Raw genomic sequence first — 19,333 nt, 5'->3', positions numbered from 1 at the left:
CATGCGACCTGCCACTGCCTGCCCATCCCCCTGGGCTTCGGGGAGGGTGGGCTGTGACTCAGAGGGACACAGCCCTTCACCTCATCCCGATTTCTCTGCACCTGCACTGCGGCGCTGTAATGCAGGGGTGCCAGAAATACCTACGGAAAGATTGGCAGCTCAGACCCAAACAGAAGCAGGAGGTACCAGAAAGCCAGCTCTCTCCTGAGAGACCTCTGTGCTTGGAGTTATCCTCTCTTGAAAGGGAAGTCAGGGGCTTACTCAAACATCAACTTCGCTCTCCTGCCGCTGAGCTCTGGCAGAATTGAGATCCTTTTTAGGCACTGATGACTATTACAGAATAATCATTCGTGAATCAGCCCAATATCTGCATTATCCAAAAAAACCCCAACCTTTCCTTTTTTTGAGGAGGCAACATAATTCTAAGGAAGCAAAAATGATACTAAATTGTTCCAAAGTATCTATACATTTCATCCAGAGCTTTCCTTACTGAGCCAATACCTGTTCAGCAGGAGTGGGAGCTGTCATTTTACAGGTGTCTTACAAAAGCAGAAAGGCAAAACCCATAGTATTTGCTTCTAGAACATTTTCAAAGACGGAGAGGAATTACCTTTTCAGAGAAACAGGCATTAGGCATTATTTGATGGATAATTACATTTCACAGGTGCTTGTTTTGGAAAAAAAAATAAATCACATTGATCGCAAGTTCCTTGTTAAAGATATGGGGCCCAAAGGCCAAAACTGTTCCTCTGGTAGCAGCTATAACACAGAGATGGGCTTTGATCTCAGATATGTGTCAATATGACATCAAATGCAGACCTCCAGAGGAACATACTGTCACTAATGCACATTCCTGATTGATTTAGACAGCTTCTTTTCTTCCTCCTTTCAAAGGCAATGTCAAAATGCTCTTCTCTGCTGGACTTGCTGGTTACTCCTAAGGAGGGCAAAAGAAATCGAAAGAGAAGCTGCTCCGGCTCAAATCACACTGCATACGAGTGGAACAGCAGTTCTGCCATTTCAGACAGAGACAGAGCTAAAGATGTCTACTGTCTTCCCAAAACCTGTGGAAATATTGACATTTTAATGGCTACATGTGCATGTTGGTGCCCTTACTGCCTGGACACAACTGTGGGCAGAGGATGTGCGTGGTGTATGGGCAACAATCCCCCAGAGGTTTTACTTGGGAATGCTGGCTGAATGCTATGATCAATAAAAGCATCGTGCAAACAGCAGATTTGAGCAGAATGTTTTCATGGGTGGCTGCTCCATAGATTAACACAGTATGGATGCTGGCCAGCACTGATGAGTTGCCACTACATCACATAAATGTTGGTTAAGTGAGAAGTGGAAAGAGGAGAGAAATATCACCTTGGTCTTCTTGATGGACATTTTTGCTGTTGCTGCTCTCTGAGCTGTGTGAAATATGCTCAGCTAGCTGAGATGGTCCAAAATGCTAATTCTGATTTCTTCCTCCAAATAAATCATCAGCACTCATTAGATTTGCCATCAGGTGTGTGGCATCCAAGTGTCATGCAGATACTTTTAAAAACAAACGTAGATTGAAGAAATAAAGTGTCACCTAGAGAACTGTCCTTTGCCATAGATATATATTTAGGTTTGCTGCTTGATTTCTACCTCAACTGCCACAGCTCATCTGTGTAGCTTGATTTAAAGAAATACCATAACGAAAATTAGAGAGTCAGGAGACTTAAGAGTTTCTTCTCCTGTCGTCTGCACGTGATGTGAAAAGGGAAGAAGGAATTGAAGGAAAGAAGGGGCAGGAAGGCAATGGACAGTGTCCTGCTGAGGCTGTCCTTCTCTGTCCCAACAGGGAAGCTGTTGACACCAGACCCAGGCAGGCCACATCCAAATGAGGTGCCAGGGCATCTAAGATCGAAACCTGTATACAATTCCCATCTTCTGACAGGGGAACAGCAAATATGATAGTTGAAATATCTAACTTGGGCACCGGCAGCAGCTGCCAGAAGATAACCCTACATCATGACAGAAATAAGTTTTTCTTTGTAGAAAAAGTACACAGTGGATGCATTTGGGTGAACAGATGGAGGTGAGGAGTAGCAAAAGCCAAATGCCCCTTTCTGACAACGACCCAGTCCTACCAGAAAGCAAAGGTGCAGGTTTTGTTTTCTTTTCTTCCGTATCTTGTCCTGTTAAAATGGAAGAGGCTTGTCTGTTGGCAAGGCAAGGAAATCTGTCAGGGAACTGAGGGCAGATATGCTCACAGCACAAGAAACAAACTTTGCTCTCTCCCATAGGAGAAGGCTTATTGTATCCCAAGCATAGGGCTTGTTTGTACAGGGATTGCTTTCTGCTCTGCTCCTTAATCACAAATGAAAGTAACTTGGGCTGAAACTGGTCTTTTTATGTGGTATCTGTAAACTTCTCTTGGGAGGGGGGTCAGCCTATGCTGTATTATACTTGTGAGCTTATCTGTGAACTTGTGTGTTTCAGGCTGCTCCAGACCAGGACGCAATAAGCTACCCTCCAAGCCGGTAAGTTGTCTGCTCTGTCTGTCCTTTGAACTTGGAGTGTGATCTCTGCACAAATATCAGCAAGAAAATACTGGGACATGCCTCTCTCCAGCTCTTACATCTCTGCACTCAGGGCTGCTGAGGAGTGCTGTCCTTCCTCCCTCCCTCCCACGTGCACCGGCTGCCAGTTGCCCTCGGGCAGAACAGCTGAGGAATAGATTCTTCTGATTGGAGGGAGAGGTGAACTATGCTTTGTCTGAACCCTTCTCTGCACTTGGAGAGCCCTTTGAGCTCACTTCAAAGGCAGACCAGGTTGGCCTGAAACATCAGGGCAGACAAAGAGCAGTCTCTCCTTGAAACAAGAAATGGGTTGCTGCTGTAAATCTTCGAGATGAATCAAAGTCTCTCATGTTTCTGGAGGTGAATCTGGCTCTCTCCTTGTGTTGGGAGGAGGAAAACAACCTCTGGTTATCATAAAGCTTTCTGAGCGGTGCATAGTCTCCCCAGACAGCAATGCTAGTAAAAGCTGCAGAACTAGAAACTGGATCTCTAGAAAGTCAGGAAAGCCTTACAGGAGGGGTAGGGAGAAATGCTGGCCAGGCTGAGATCTGCCCCTTGATACTACTTGCCAAAATGCATATAATTTCTCCTTTCTAAAGATCTGCCAGGGGACACCTCTGCTACCTGGAGTCAACGGTTAACACCCCTACCTCCTTTCCTATTGCTCTACAGAGATGAGAAGCTGGCACACGTCTGATGGAGGAAACAAACTTGCTGCAGATCTTGGAGCTTTAGAATTTGCCAGCTTGCCTCTGACTGCCAAGTCCTGAGATACGGCTCAGCTGGGCTCATGCTTAACTTCAGCAGATGCTGCCTGTGGGCTCCATTGAGGTGCACAGGGATAATCAGGATTTGGTTTCTGTTTGCTTGCTAATTTGAGCCCCTGCTGTGAGATTTGGATGTTTCTGAGGATTCTATATTAGCTTTAATGATTAAAAAATTATTTCAATGCTTAGTGAAGAAGATGCATGATCTGTCATTGAAGCCGCTTAGCAACAGGACTCATTAAGACACATATTAGTACAGAAAGATACCCTTGCCCCAGCACCCTCTTAGAATGACTATCCACTCATCTAAACAAGATAAAGGTCTTTGCTGGCCTCCTCTGAGCCCAGAGGATAAAGCACTCAACTGTGAAACGAGATTTCTTGGTTCTTTTTCTTTCAACTACAAGCAAGTATGTGAGTCTGGGCAAATAATTTCACCTGCTTCAGTGCCTCAGTTCCCCCCCCAGGTAAGATAAGCACAACAATGTATAAGCACTCTGGGGAAATGACTTTCAAGTGCCTAAGCTCATTAGAAAAAAAACCAACAAACCCTTGCAGTGAGTATAAACTGTCTCAGCTCCTCGATGGTAGCTTACACCAACCACATTGTTCACATTGCCCTCCTGAAGCCTGACATACAGTTAGTGAACTACAGGGGAGAGAAAAAACATCTTCTCCTAGTGCCTCACCACCTGATGGTAGCTAAGTAGAGATGTTAAAAACTTGTTATCTGCCTCAAAAGAATTCTTTTTAGGCAAAGCCTGGTGAAATATTTCTGGTTATCCTTCAAGGAGAAGGAGGGTCTGCCAGTGCCGGGGTAAGATCTAATTTTGCTCATAGGAACACTGTTAAATACCGTATATGAGAGAAGAACAGTAATACTTGCTGTTTTTTTTATCCCCAGAGACGTTCCTTGAACCACCTAGACAGCACCATTCTCCTTATGGGGAGAAACTGAAGCAGGGAGGAGGAAGAAGGTATAAAAAGAGCCATTTTGGTCCACATTGTAAGACCTGAGGTGTTCCTAGCTCTTGGGCTTGCATGCAGGACATTGAACTTCATATCTGGATGCACAAACCTTGAGCAGACCTTAGTGTGGGCGTGCGGTAAGGGAAGCACAGACAAAAGGAAGAAGAGGGAAGAAAGATGGGTGTAGGTGAGATATTAAGGTGTGACTGAAACTGATTCCTGAGGAAATGAGAGGGAACAGGAGAATAGATGAGGTTAATGGAGATGTGAGAACAGGAGAAAAGAGGAGGAGGAGACCAAGTGGGACAACAAGCAGAAGGCACAGTCAAAGCATCTGACCTCTCTCTGAAGCAATTGCCTATATTGCTTCTGCTTTTTTTTTTTTTTTGGTGATCTTGCCTTAAAATTGCAGGAATGTGGCAGCACAGCACTGGCGTTCTGATTTATTAATTCCATCCCGTCCCACCAGCCCATAAAACAAAAGCATCTGTGTTTGCTCAAAAGAAGCACATGAAGGGCCTCATTCACTTCAGAGGTGGAGAGGGAAGCTGGCAGATACAGGAAAGTCATGGGCGCCTCCTTTCCTTTTCACCTTTGTGTGGATCTGGGCTGGGGGAAGGGCTGCAGGGGGGAAGGATCCAGAGGATGGGGTATCAGGAGGGAGAAAGCTAAGATCAACCTAGTGATTGGTGGAGGGGAAGGAGGACCTAACAAATGCACTAGACTGGGCCACCTACAATAAGGAAGGTGTCCCAGCACTGCAGAGAGGTTAAGATACCTTACTGCCACTCAGGCTCACCCAGAATTGGTCTCCAGGGTGGCATTTAGTGTGGTTTTGCCCTGATAAACTGCATTCCTATTGCTGTGATCACAGCCAGGGCTTTCAGACAGCCCAGCACTGGTGCCTGACTTGGAGCTATGGACATAACCATAATAATAAATTAACTGCCAGTCATAGGAAAAATATCCCCTTACAGTTGTCTTTCAGCATGCTTTTGGAATAAGGAAGGCTCAGGGTGAGATGAATATTACCTATCCTACTTTAATGACCGGGGCATGGAGGGGGAGAGGAGCCAGCAATCTGTACTCCTGCCAGGCAAGGATCAGCTGTGTTATTTCAAGAAAGAGGTACCAGGAGATTGCTGTCGGACACAGAGGACCTTGCTAAAACCACATCTCTAATCCTGCAGTTAGAGACAGTGTCTTCAGAAGGCAGGCTTCCCTGGAACACCACAGGGGGAGCATCACCTCAGGAGAGGCAGTGTCTGCAAGCTACTGCTGCCTGCCTAGTCCTTGGCCTTTCCTCCAAGTTCTCCCACACAAGGACTGCCTAGGAGCAATCCTGCTTTGCTAGCAAAATGCAGTTCCCATGTGCCCTGCACTCCCACAAACAAACCCACCGTGAACTTAGAGAATGAGACAACACTGCTGCTCTGAAATCTTTTATCCAGCACTGAGATTGACTGCTAGCCCTGTTCAGCTCCAAGTAATCCCAGCACTTTGCTTGGCTAGAGGCTGGCTATACTGGGAATAAACGTCCTTGCTCTCATTGCCAAGGAGTAACATCCAAAGAATAGGAAAATACAATTTTCTTTTGTAACACAGCATTATTCATAAACCAGGACCACACAAAGTTGCCAGGATGCAGGCAGCCTATTAAAATCAACAGCACAGGCAGGGGAAGTGGCAGCCTAAGCACCACTGGACCAGCTCAAATTTCATCAGAACTTAACCTGAACCCACTCCATCTGACAAAACCCAAACCTATGAGAGCTAAGCGTCAGCACACAGGATGGAAAACACGTATTTTTTGCTTCAGCATGGAAATGAAAATATGCCCCAGTGATCTTCACTCGAGCATGTCTGTCTCCTTTTGTCCTTTGTCTCTTACATTGATCAATGCTGCAGGTTTCGGAAGGTACAAGAAATCCTATGCTAGACAATTGTGAGAGGTTGAAGCCTGAAGATTTAGATCTATTTCAAATGGACTGTCCTGTCCAGCGATGAATTATCTACTATCCATCAAAATGTCTTTTTTTTTTTTTCTCCTGAATCCTACACTCAGTACTAGCAGCATCTTGTAGCAGTGAGTTCCATATGTCACTACGCACAGCATGGGAAAATACTTACTTTTATTGTCAAATTGCTACCTTTCACATTTTCCTGAACATAATCCAGTTCATCTACTAAGAAAAGCCATGTAGAGAAGCATTCATTCTCCCTGTTCCCTTTGGCTGATGGCTTTGGTTTTCACCCCAATGTCCCTCCTCATTTGTCTCCTTGAGCTATCTAGCCCCATCTTTCCAAACGTCCCTATGTGTACCAGGCATTTGTGGCGTTACCCACCTAGAGGAGGGACAAACAGCAAGCAAAACCTAGAGGTCCCTGTGCTGGAGCTGTGGATCCCAGCTCTGGGAAGCCATGTCTCCTGAGGAAACTTAGCTCACAATTTATAAATCTGAGGAATTTGCAGAGTACAATGTTTTTATCTCAGGGAGAAGGATCTCAGACAGCCCCCTGCACTACGTGGTGGAGGACGCCAACAAGGCAGTTGATTGAACACTTGGGAACACTGGCAAAGTAGTTAAATTCGAGCTCTTAAGGAAAGACCTTTGGGAGCACTAATGTCACATGAGAGTGAGCTAGAAGAGACTCCAAGCTCTTAATTATGAGCCTGCACAGCTTAAAACAACATGAAAGGATAAGGGAACAAGTTTTTTATAAGAGTGCTGACCATGGGGCAGGGTGCAGTTTGGAGATATACCCCAGCCCGGAGGAATCGGTGGGGTCTGACCAGTATCCCTTTCACAGCGTGGGCTGTAGGCAGTCACGCCTGTGTCCGAGAGAAGGGTCCTGATGGCCACAGGTCTCATCCACATGCTGTATTTGTTAGTCTTTCATGGTACCGGTAGGTTTTAAATCTCAGCCTTCTTAGGCTGAGCTGCTCCCCAGCAAGTGCTTCTCAGAGGGTGCAGGGGCCTTGTCTGGGAGACTGACGATCTGGGGCTGTTTCAGCTCTGACGCTATCAGCTGCAGTGTCTCCCTTGGAAAGGGGGGGGTAGTCATCCTGACAAACAGCTCTGTCTGTGGGCAGGGAGTGCTCTTAATCACGTATGCAGAGTACTTCGAGATCTCGGGATGGGAAGCGGCGTGGACAAGCATAATGCTTATTATTAGACAGAAAGGCCAGGAGCAAAAAGGGCAGAGAGATTCTAGACTTCTCGAAGGCTTTGCAGGTGTCAGGGACCTGGCTTCCAGTCTGGCTTATTATTACCTTTTTAGGCTTCTTCTTTTATTAGAAACAATTAAATACAAAGAGGAAGGGGACAGATATCATCTTTCCTGTGTACGTTCTGCAGAATAACGGCAGAGCTTTCCCAGAGCAATTTTGCATGCTTAGTAAAGGGCATCTTTGGAGCCTATCAAATATCTCATCTCTCATAGGTATACATGTGAAAGCTCACAGTCTAGACATCTCTTTATTGCTCCCAAATATTGCCCTGCTAGAATAGGAGAGACAGCTGGGAGTGCTGAAGAAGAGGAAAATGGGACCTTGGAAGAAGCTCCAGGAGGTGGACGGGATTGTGGGATAGCTTCTCACAGCTGGGATAGCAACATTGCTTCCTGAGGCGTCGGTGGGAAGCCAGAGGTGACTGTTCCCACAGCACGAGCATCCCAAGGGAGAGGGGCAGTGAGGGCTGGAGCCATGAAGGCACTGAGAAACAGGGGTGTGTGTAAGGACAGTGCTCCTGGCAGGTAATTACCATGGTAGAGAGGAGGAATTCCATCCGAGGGTGCAGGTGGAGTGGATCCACTCCAGGCTCCTGTCATCAAGCTGTCTGCTAGGTATGACTTTGCTCTCTAACACTAAGGACATCTCCCAGTCTGCTCCTGAAGCAGAAGGAAATTCCCTGCCAGAAAGCACCTCTACTCATGCTTCACAGGCAAGAAGAAAAGATGCTGTGTATAGCCTTCAGCTGTCCAGTACCACCTCAGACAATCCACAGGGAAGATGCCATTAGAAGACACAAGTGCTAAGCACAAAGACATTCCCAAACCATAGAAAGAACGTGAATTCAAGAGCTATACATTGCAGAAGTATATTTTCTCTTGCATACATTTAGCTGCTCTATAGCTTTGTACAGCTCCCTAGGCAACAGTCTTCCCAAATGACACCATAACAAAGCCCAAAAGTGCAGGAGCCTCACTTATTAAAAATCTTTGCTATTGGAACAAGTGCCCTCAGCCCAACTGCTTTACTTTTCATCCCATGGCTGCTAAGTGTCTTGCAAGTCAGGCTGGGGCCCTTTGCTATAAAGATGGCTGCATCTCAGCTGTGCTCCGTGTCAACTGGTTCAATTGCTTTGGGATTGCAAGGTTGCCTAAATGGTTTATCAATTATTCTAATTATTATTATTACTACTACACTGAAAATGTCAAAGAAGCGAGGGGCTTTAATTTGATCTCATCCAATTCCCGAAATACCCAATACTACACGTTAGCTGCTCAGCACATCTACCTCTGTACATTAACTGCCCTGCGGAGTATTAATTCAGTGCAGACTGAAGTGCCCTGAAAGCGATACAGAAGTTGCTCCTGGAAGGAGGGAAGGAATCACAGCCACCAGGCTCCTGGCCTTGCACCGGGCTGGCACAGCATGCACTTGGCTGCCAGTGCTCACGTACGGTCTGTGACCCAGCCATATCCACTAACAGTTAGCTTCCAGGAAATCATGGAGCAGGCACTGATCAAAAGCGATCCCGGCCCCCGCATCCTGCTTCAAGGCACAGAGAGAAGTGGATTGGTGGCACGCGCGGTTGCAAACAGATGTGACACAAGCTGTCACACGCAGCTCTGCCAGTGCTCCCTTCTTGCCCTGTAACCCTATTACCTGAGGCTGATCTCCCCATAACATGCTACAAAGGTATCCCATTTCAGAGCAATGATGGCCTCCCTTCTCTGAGGACCCCATCCTGCTGTCTCTGTGCACCTGCCTCCCAAACCTCTCCCTGGCCCCTGTTCCTAGCCCTGTGTGAGGATGTTTGGCAGTCCAGGGATGAAAGGCACGAACTTCACCACTTATTTTTCCCTTTGGCACCACATAAAATTTGAGTCTGAGCAGAGGCGGGCGATCAGACTCATGTGAAGCTGTGGTACCCTGCTACACTCTCTGCATATGGGCTTTGCAGAGGAGGCCTCCTCTGGGTCCAGGAAAGGAGCTTGAAAGCACCTGCAGAGGCTGCATCATTCGTGCTCCCTGACTCCTTGCTGAGCTGTGTGGGGTTCATGTTGCTGGATAGGTGTTTATTGCTTGTCATTATTGCTCTGTTATGGTGATGCTTTGTGCTGCCCCACTGATTCAAACACCCCTTCTCCCAAGTGCACACAGAAATGGTACCTTGCAGCTTTGCCTGAGGAACCAGCTGCTTCTTTCCAGATTTGCAGCACCTGGGGCTTTTCTCCCTCTCCTGCACCAGCTGCTGAGCCTACCCCTTCCATCCTTCAGCCCTGAGCCGGATGGGCCAGTGGCAGGACCAGGAGGGTGAAAAAAAAAAAGTACTTTCCAACTCACTTAGGAACATCCACACAAAACTCAGCTCCAGAAAACCAGCACGTGCATCCCTCAGCAGACACCCGTGTGCCAGGCAGGAATGAAAAGGGCCAGAGACTTTCCCCAGTCCTCTGGCTCTTCCCCTGTCCTAGTCCACCTCTTTCCAGAGAGGAGCCCCAGGGTCCTCATGGTGATGCCCACTCGAGGTCAGTTCCCAGCAGGGCTGCGCGTGCCCGTGCAAAAACCCCATCGTCCCTCTGTCCTTTGCCTTCCCTGGTATCTGTCATGGAAGCACGATAAAACCTCTCGGGGGGGGGGGGGGGGGGGGGGGGGGGGGCACCGATGTACCCGAGATCTGCATTTTGGCAACCTGGGCAGCGATCTTCCTGGTGTTGACACGGTGGCTGCTGCAGCCACGGATGGAAAGGCACCACGACTGGGAGCATCCCTGTCACGAGTGCATGGGCAACCCGGGGAGCATCGCAGCTAAGGGTGGGTGGACGGGCACCCCAGGAGCATAACGGCCACGGGTGGAAAGGCACTGGGACTGGGGGCACTACAGCCATGCGTGGAAAGCCACTAGGACTGGGAGCATCACGGCCACGGGTGGGTGGACGGGGACCCCCACTCGGAGCATCTCCCCATAGCTGGAAAATTCTAGTCTGAGGGTGGGATGTTGCTTCTCTGGAAGGTGCCCGGGACGGGGAGGGGGTGTAAAGACACGGTGTCCCCCGTAGCGCGGAGCCGATTCGCGTGCTGATAGCAGGTGAAGTTTGGGGACCCCTCCCGGCGCCAAGCCCCGGGCACCCGGGGGACCGCAAGGTCACCCCTGCATCCCCGCCGCTCCCCGCATCCCCCAGATCCCGGTATCCGGGGAAGGCTCCCGCTTACCTGGCGGGATGCGCCGGTCACGGCGGAGCTGCCGGGAGCTGCCGGAGGAGCATCGCCGGGCGGAGGCGGCGTGTCCTCCGTGCCAGCGCCGGGACCGGGCTGGGACCCGCGGGTGGCAGCGCCCGCCTTCGGACGCCGCCAGCGGTGCGGGTTACGCGCGGCGCGGAGCCGATTTAAGGCCCCCCCGCGCCGGGGGTGGGGGAGCGCCGCGGCCGCCCGCTGCCGCCTCCCACGGGGCCACCTTAAGAGGGGAAGGGGCGAGAAAAGGGGACCCGGGCCGGGGCGTGGGGAGAGACGGAGGCAGGATGAATGAAAGAATGAATGAATGAATGAATGGCGAGCGGGGCCGGGCAGCGCCGCGGCGCGGGCAGCTCTCCCTCCAAGGGGGAGTTTTTCCTTCCCCAATGAAGGGGTGGGATGTTTTTTCCCGTCCCTGCTGTGCTGCTAGCAGGGTGCTGCGCTGATTTTTCATTCCCCACCGAAGCTCCAGCTGCTCCAAGCAAGAGCCGCCACTACAGGTTGGCTAAAGAGAAGGCGACCCCCCTGCCAGAGCAAGGGGGGAATCGCTGCTCTCCTTCAACAAGTGTGTTGAGGGCTGGCACTGTCCTGCCCTGGCATCCCATGGGGAAACCATCCATCAAACCATCCATCCTCCCACCCAACCATCCTCAGTGCTGAAGGCAGATTCCCCAGGTTGTACCATAAGACAATAAGGATGTGGCCCAGAACCAGGAGCCACAAAGCTTCCAGACTTTGGTCTCAAAGCCTGATGGCTCACATTGCTGCTGTGTGCCTCAGTTTCCTTTCTAGTTCTGTGGTAGGCAGGGAGTGTTAATGCAAGCGCTTCCCGCTGCAGTGGCAGCTGGCTGATGTCTTGCTTTGTCCACATGAGCAGCCTGCATCCTCTGCCTAGGAGCAAATTATGCAGGAACAGTAGACAGGCTCGCTTTGGTTTTCCCCTTCCCACCTCCTTTCTGAGCTGTGTTTCCCGGCCATGTCACCATGCTGCCTCAAGGGGTGAGATATGAAGCAACTCTTCAGCATCTCAACTGAGGCTGGATGCACAGAGGGTTGAAGGAGATATGAGGGCTGTCACTCCTCAGCCCTGCTCTAGGAAACTTCTTTCCAGCCTTTCCCTTCTCATATGAAGCTGCGCAGCACGTGTCTGTGCCCCGCTTATTCTCCTGAGGGTTGTGATTGCTGCATGTCAGAAGTTTCTCCTAAAGAGGTTGCAACAGCTTTCAGCAAACCATGAGGCACAGCAGGTAAAACAGTCTCAGGCTCAGGTGAGGACTTGTTGATCAAGTTTGGCTTCAGGTAACAAGGCTTCTGCTGTGGGATGCACTAAGCAGGGCAAAAGGTTTTTAGATCCTTGGCTGGAAAGTGCTCCTGGAGAAAAACAAGAGAAGTCTTGTCTTCTTGGGTTAGCTGGCAGGTCTTGGCCACATTTCTGGAGCAGGCATTGCTGAACACACCTCAGAAAGAAAGACATCAAGTGACATTTTACAGGTCAAATGACATTTACAAAGTGCAACACAGAGGCAAACCCGACATGGGCAAAGCAGCAGGCATGTGCGTGCCAGTGCCTTCGCTCACCTGCTTCTCTCCTTGCCAAAGGGACGGTCTGAGCTGTTCCTGTTCACCCTCTGGCAGGACCTGCTGCCATGTTCACAGCTGCTGTGCTCACGGCGGTGCAGACCCACTGGCTATGTCCTTATGCACCTCTCCCCCTGCCAGAGCAGGGGGACATGGAGGGAATTGCCTCTCTCCTTTAGCAAGTGTGTTGAGGGCTGGTACCATTTCATCCCAGGCTGCCCTCACTAGGAGGAAGCCATCCATCCATCCATCCATCCATCCATCCATCCATCCATCCATCCATCCATCCACTCACCCACCCAGCTATCCTCAGTGCTGGAGGCATAGAGACTCCAGGTTGTACTGTTGGCCCAGAAGAGTCCTGTGTGCTCAGGGCTGAAAGCCAGTGTGTGGGTGTCGGGAAATGGTGAGCTGCTTCCCTGCAGATGGCTCAGCAGAAGCTTGGATTAATCCCGCACTACTGGCAGAAGCCTTACTCTGCTCCAAGAATTAGCTAGCTGGGGTGCTCCAGCACCTTGATTTTAGGCAAACCCACACCAAAGCAGCTGATTGTCTCCCCCTGCAAGGCACTGAGTCTCTTGGCATCCCCAGGGACAGGGCAGAGCCGTTATCATCCTTTTGTGGCTGAGGAAGGGCTAAGGAGGAGATAACTAACAGAGATGTCTTCAGTGGCCAAGTCAGACCCAAGTCTTGGGTGGACACACTAACCTTGGAACCTCTCTTGAAGAGGTTGGTTAAAAAGGACTTTGACTCCTGGGATCTCTACCCTGGGCAAAGGCAGGAAGAAAACATCAAATCCAAGACTGCTGGCAACTCTGGAAGCCCAAACACTAAGGCATTGCCTACTCATGATCCAGGCTCTCTGTTTTTTGTGCCCACAGCTGTTGACACAGCTGTTTCACTGCTACATGCAGAGCTACAGTTCTGGGTATTGCGCCCCATGGTTGGACTGGAGGGACTAAGGGTCAGCACAGCAGGAATGTTCTCCTCTCATCTGATCAGAGCCGTCTCCCGGCAAAACCAGCACACTTCTAAACTGGGACTCAGGTCTGAGAAAGGTGGGTCTGTGCAGAGACATTTCTGTTGACTGGAACAGCCAGAGGGGACAGTGGAATATCCAGTGTGCCATAACCTTCCTTATCCCTCCTGAAAGCACTGCCTGGAGCAGTCTATGTTCCAAGCCACATGGCAGTGGAGTTGCTTGGACTGGTAAGTCCTTCCTCCACCATAGCTGCCACCACAGCTGTGTCCAGCCCAGATAATGCAGCAATCTGCACTCCAGTGCTGCAGGTGGCAGCTCTCCCCCAGCATGCTGTGCCATCCTAGGCCATCTGCCCCCCTCCCTGCCCACACTTCCTCCACTGAAAGTACAACATGATGTGAAATGAATCTCCCTCCTCTCCATCCTGAGGTCACAAAAAAGCTAAGCTCTTTCCCAAGCTGTAAGTGCTTAAAGATGCCAGAAGAGATGCTGCTGGAGAAGGTGCCTCACTGCTGCAATGTGTACACAATTTATTCCTGCAGTTTGCTTTTCTTGCCTTTTCACTGCCATGCCCTAAGGGGCCTGATGCTGTGTCAGCTTTGGGCAGACCTACAGACCACACCCCTGAGTCTTGCAGCCGCAAGTTGCAGGAGACGAAAAGCTGTGGAAAACCATCACTGACTCGTGCTGCAAAGGAATAAGTCGTGCCTCAGTGCTGTGAGCCTCACGAGGTTTTACTCCATCTGGGTTGAGTGGCTGCAGCTGCTTCCTGCTCTCCTGGATCACCCCTCCTGCTGCTGCTCCTGCGAGAAACGCATGGCACTGTGAGTGTCCGAGGCACCTTACAGGACTGAGGGAGTGGGTTGTTCATGCTTTTGCCAAGGGATCTGGCTACAGGGCAGCAGGGACCTTGGCGTTGTCCTCTGCTGCAGGCAGGTGAGTGATGCTGTGCTGTGGGTACCTGTGTATTAGCAGCTGTGCTGAGAACTTACTTCTTCATTGCACTCAAGGTAGGGAAGAAGCAAGCAGAGCTGTTGCTGGTTTCCAGCTGGTGTGGAGTGTTTCACAAACAAAAGGTGAGGAAGAGCTGCCAGCAGCCCCTGAGGTGGGTAGAGAGAGGATAAGGAGGTAGGAGGGAAAACTACTTGAAAAGGTCAGTCAAGATTCATGCCTGCAGCTGACATGGTCTGTAAAGCATTGCTAGGGAGTGGCATCACACTGCCTCTGTAAATACAAATCTTAAAATGCTGCATGTAATGAAGCAAGCGAAACTTTCCTTGTGAGCTGAGGAGGTGGCACCCCCTTTCTGCTGAGAGTGAGGATGAGCCCTGGAGAAGACAAGCAGTTCCCTCAAAGTCACCCCTGAAATGTGTCTGAGGGACACAAAGAAACACCGGTGGTCTTCCCTGCCAAGCCTCTGGCCAGACTACAGCTTGATCATATTTTCAGAGAGCTTGTTGAGCTATCTTCTGCCTAGACACCCTTCTGTCTCCAGGACAGACATCCTGCCCACACCCCTCTCCCAAACTCCTTTTCTTCCCAGCCTCTTATGGACATAGTTGAAGGAGCGATGTTAGGAGGTGGGAAGGGAAGTCAGGTGCATCTTTCCCAAGGTCCAAAGCTGCAGTAGTGCCTCTCTCCTCATTGTAAATCTGCCTCAGAAGATGTGTGACAGCACAAGCAGTCCTTGATCTAAAACCTGCCATTCTTTGAAGAGTCTGTGCTTCAGCGAAGCAGACGGCAATTGCTGCCTGAAGAAAGCTGAAAAGCTGCTCTGCAAGCACTGCAGTTTCATTTCTCTCTCCCTTGAAGCACTAGAACTGTACACTAATCAAGCTATTTCTGCTACAAGATGGGAGGAAAGAAAGAGAGATTGTTAGTGTTAATGCTATTTTTAAATACTTTGCAGGCTCTTGAATAGGATGATGATGGGGGCCGTGTAAGGACCCAGACAGAGACAGATTGATATGTGGTAAACGCATCTGTTATTCTTCAACTGGGAGGCGGCTCCTTCAACTGTGCAACTCCAAAGGTACAGCAAGGAACAACTGAGTGCTGGGCTCACAGCCTCCAACAGGGCCTTTGCTCAGTGCCTCCAGGGTGCTGCCTCATTCCTAGCCATCCACAAGGCACTGTTACCACAGAGATGCCCTGAGCTTGCAATAGTCCCCTGGGAGTTTACAGCATATGTGAGGGATGCTGCATGCTTGCCAGAGCCTTCATGCACCTTCTGCGTGGGTTAAGCAACTGACTGCCTCTGCGTGCACCTTGCACCCTAGGGATGGGGTCTATCCGTGAAAGTCTTGAGAGAGTCTGAGCGACTGCCTTTCCCCAGGTCCTAGGAAACTAATTCACTTCTGCCCACCAGCCAAAGAAATGCAGTACAAAAGAAAGTCTTCAGCTTTGGTCACACCCCAGCAGCAAGGAATATTCCCGTGGGGTGGTGGTAGAACAGGATGGGAGTAGGGAGGTGAGAGGGAGCATTGTACTGATGGAGAAGCTTAAGGAAACCCAAATTTAGGTGATAATAAATCCCTGACCTCGGTAGCAAGTGAGAAACTTGAAGATACATAGTCATCAGCTGAAGGCAGCCAGCCCTTCTCTTCTCCCTGAACTATTGAGCTATCTGGGCAGGGGCTCCATATGCACCTGGAAGATGGCACTTAAGCATTTCACTCCTCTGGAAAAGTTTTGCAGAGAGAAAATACGTATTTGCTTTTCAACTGATTTATGAGCCATCCTTTAGTGTTGAGCAGGGAGTTAAATCCTTGATGACTGATTTCTATAGGATGGCTTAAAAAAAAAGTAAGTAATTCTATTGAAGTGTCAGCTTAAAGAATAATTTCTATGCCTTTCTGTCAGTCTCATCTCTGTTAAATTCGATAAGGTTTTTCCATAAAGGTAAGTAACTGCTTTTATAAGAAGTTACTTCTTAAGTGAGCTATCTTTTGAAAGCACGGGCCAGATTCTCTGTGTCATTATAACAGATTGATGCAGGTGTAGCTTTTGAAAGTGCTGTCATATAGACCTTGATCTTGCTAAGGAGATGCTGCCACTCGACACGCGCTGACCACAGCAGGTCTCTTTGTGCCACCATTCCTAAGAGCCAATATTAATCTCACATCCAGATGGATGCAAAGGGCCCTGCTTTCCACAACTGCTGTACTGACAGCCATGTCAAGTCCTCCTTTTTCCAAAAGCAGATCATGACACATCCTTTGTCTGTTCTCTTTGGGAGGCAGAAGGGGGCTGGGCGTGGAGAACAGAGGGCAGTTGTCACCCAGCTCCTCAGCTATATTAGAAAGTGGCTTCTGTTCCTGAGCTTCCCTCCACTCCACATCTTTCATCGACATCAAATTAAACAAGACTTTCTTTTGTACAAGGGGAATGAATGGTCCGTGCAAGGGTCAAATAGCACTGCCTGCAGAGGCTGGAACCTGCCTCACACAGTATGGGCTTGTCCTGGAGACACACAATTGCCATCAGTTGTATGTGCCTCCAAGGCTGGCTCCCCTCCTGGCACTGGACACATGGGGGCAGAGTCCATACATCCAGGCAGGGAAGTGCTGCCTTCTGCAACATCCACTACTGCGTCTGTGCAACATCTAGTGGCTAAGCAGGGCTTTTGTGCGCTTGGTTTCTCCCCCTCGCTCGGTTAGTGCTTGGATGTGAATCTGAGCATGCTGGCAGTTTGTTGGAGTCACAGCTGTAAAGCCCTGTATGAAAGACTTATACTTGGAGGTCAGATGGGAGATGTCTCTTGAAGTGGTGGTGTTCTGATCTGGGTAACAGCTCTAGTTGTGATCTTTGGTCTCTAAATAAGAGGCAGCATGAATCCCTATGGATTCTCCAAGTCAACTGCATGCCTCCTTCAACACAAGCACGTGAAAAGATCTCACAAATGCAACAGAAGCTTTTGATCGCTGTATTCTAGCACAGAATCTGCCTTCTGCTGTGGGTTATAGATACACAGAAAGATGCGTGCTGGTCTGCACTGGCTCGCACCTAGAGGTTTGTTCACCCAGTCTTGTTGTGTGCATAAGTCCTTCTGGCTATGTCAACTACTGACACCAACATTGTGAGGCTCGGCAGCTGCGTCTGGACAGAGCCTTCCCTCATAGGAGGTCTGAATCTGTTGATGAGAGAGTAGAATTTGTCAATGCAGAGAAGTACATGGTGTGCAGCTTGCTTTGCAGTGTGGCTTGTCTAAGCCTATGATCTCTCCCTCAACGTGAACAGCCCCCATCACCCTAATAGAGTCCTGCTTGGGAGATAGCTTGACCATTATCGCTTCAATGCATTTAATATTCCTCACTTGCTTTCTGGAAATCTCCTGAGCACTGTTCAGGCCAAGGTGATTACAGCTGTGTTGAGTGGCAAGGCAAAAAAAAAAAGAGCCAAATGCCAAATGTCAATCGGCAGTGAAACGTGCGTTTGTGGGCAAACCCGAGGATTGAACAGGACAGCAGGCTACAAATGTAAGGGTCTGTGGAAGTACTAAGGGCTCTTGGTCATTGCTATGTTGTGCTATGGTAGCAAATGGAAAGGCCATTGTGCCGGGCTTTTTTGTTAAAGGCATCTCAAGCTTTAAGCTGTCACTTTTGAGTGCTTGTAATGCATGGCCAGTTCAGTAATTTTTGCAACAAGGAGCTCTCTCTGCAGCCCAAAACAAAGCATTGCAAAGTGGCACTGGGACAATGCGATGTGATGGTGCCATAAAAGAGCTCAGGAAGCTTTCAGACACCTGGACAATCTTCTTCAAAGGTTGTATTGATGAGAACAAGAGGCAGTCCCACCCAACCTGAAACAGGTAGGAATGCTCTCTGTGCAAAGAAATGGGATGAGCTCATGAGCACTAATATGGAATTCCCTTCCTCTCTATCCTCCTCCATCTGTTGACCTCATCTCATTGCTGAAGAGGCCACTCTGCGTGGGAGACTCAAATGGCAATTCAGATTTTGGGCTTGTTTGGCTCTCAGCACCTCGCCCACACAAATTCTGCCAATAGTCATTATTGCGATGTCTTCAGAGCTGCTTCCAGTGAGAAATATTGGTAGGAAAATGATGGGTGGATGTAATGTAATGTGCTGACACCGTATTCACCTCATATCCGCTCCTTATTTCAGTCCCATCCTTGGTGACAGGCCTCCTTGTTATTTCTGTGCTTCCCATCTCAGAATCGGCCGAGGATCAGGCCAGGGATGTGAAAGAGCATGCATATACAAACGTTCCATGTATGTGAGCATATGTGTCTGTACATGGATGTACGTGCACACCAATACTGCATGCCAGTGCTGCTCAGCAAGTAAAGTCGATGTTAACTCCTTGAACAGGCTATGGTTCATCCTTCATCTGTCTTTGGAGATCTAATTTTGTCATGCAGGACTAATGTTGTCAATACGGCATTTATATGCAACATTGACCTAAGGAGAACTAATACTTTCAATAAGAAAAAGAGTATACATTTCTTTCGTATCCTTTTAGACTTGAGTATACTGGAAAGTTGAGTAGTGTGGCAATAGGATAACAGTTATTGCTCTAGCTATGTTATTTTAACTCCCTCATGTGCATAATCTATTCTGGAGTAAGAGTAATTACTCTAAAGTAAGAAAATGCTTTTATTCTAGAGCAGCATTTCCCTGAGGGTGAATTATAATAAGAGAAGAGAATGAACTAGTTTTTCTTTCCTTACCAAACTTTAAGATGCAAAAATTGTTTTCTGGTCTGCACCAGAATGAAAATCAGTTTCTTTTGAGATTTTTCAGGGCAAATAAATCAGAGAGGTCAGGAAGAGCTCATCAGCAGCCCACTGATAAGAGTATTTCCTATGGGTAGAGGATCCACAATCTGAGGTGCTGTGACTGTCTGGTTTATGGATAGACATTTACCTGGAAATCCTGCTTAGATAGAAATGTCCTGAACATTTCCCTGTAATAAAAGTGTGTTCTGATGCTCACTGTCTTTTTTTAGTCAGTGGAAATGTGCTTGTCCTTGAGAAAAGTTTTGTCTTTGATAAAATCAG

The 19,333-nt window shown here is 48.9% G+C and overlaps 1 protein-coding gene across 1 annotated transcript in view; it reads right to left on the bottom strand.

Annotated features, from left to right (window-relative positions):
• LOC104055803 (galactosylgalactosylxylosylprotein 3-beta-glucuronosyltransferase 1) overlaps positions 1-11,118 on the bottom strand; it is a 28,726-nt gene extending 17,608 nt beyond the window's left edge. Inside the window, exon 1 of the mRNA XM_054056433.1 lies at positions 10,734-11,118. The gene's annotated coding sequence lies outside the window, so the exon portion shown is untranslated. The remainder of the gene's footprint in view (positions 1-10,733) is intronic.
• Positions 11,119-19,333: the final 8,215 nt, after the last annotated feature.

This window comes from Cuculus canorus, chromosome 1, assembly GCF_017976375.1.
Source record: "Cuculus canorus isolate bCucCan1 chromosome 1, bCucCan1.pri, whole genome shotgun sequence".
NCBI lineage: Eukaryota > Metazoa > Chordata > Aves > Cuculiformes > Cuculidae > Cuculus > Cuculus canorus.
Note: the sequence above shows the minus strand (reverse complement) of the source record. Positions and strands in the feature narration are given on the sequence as shown.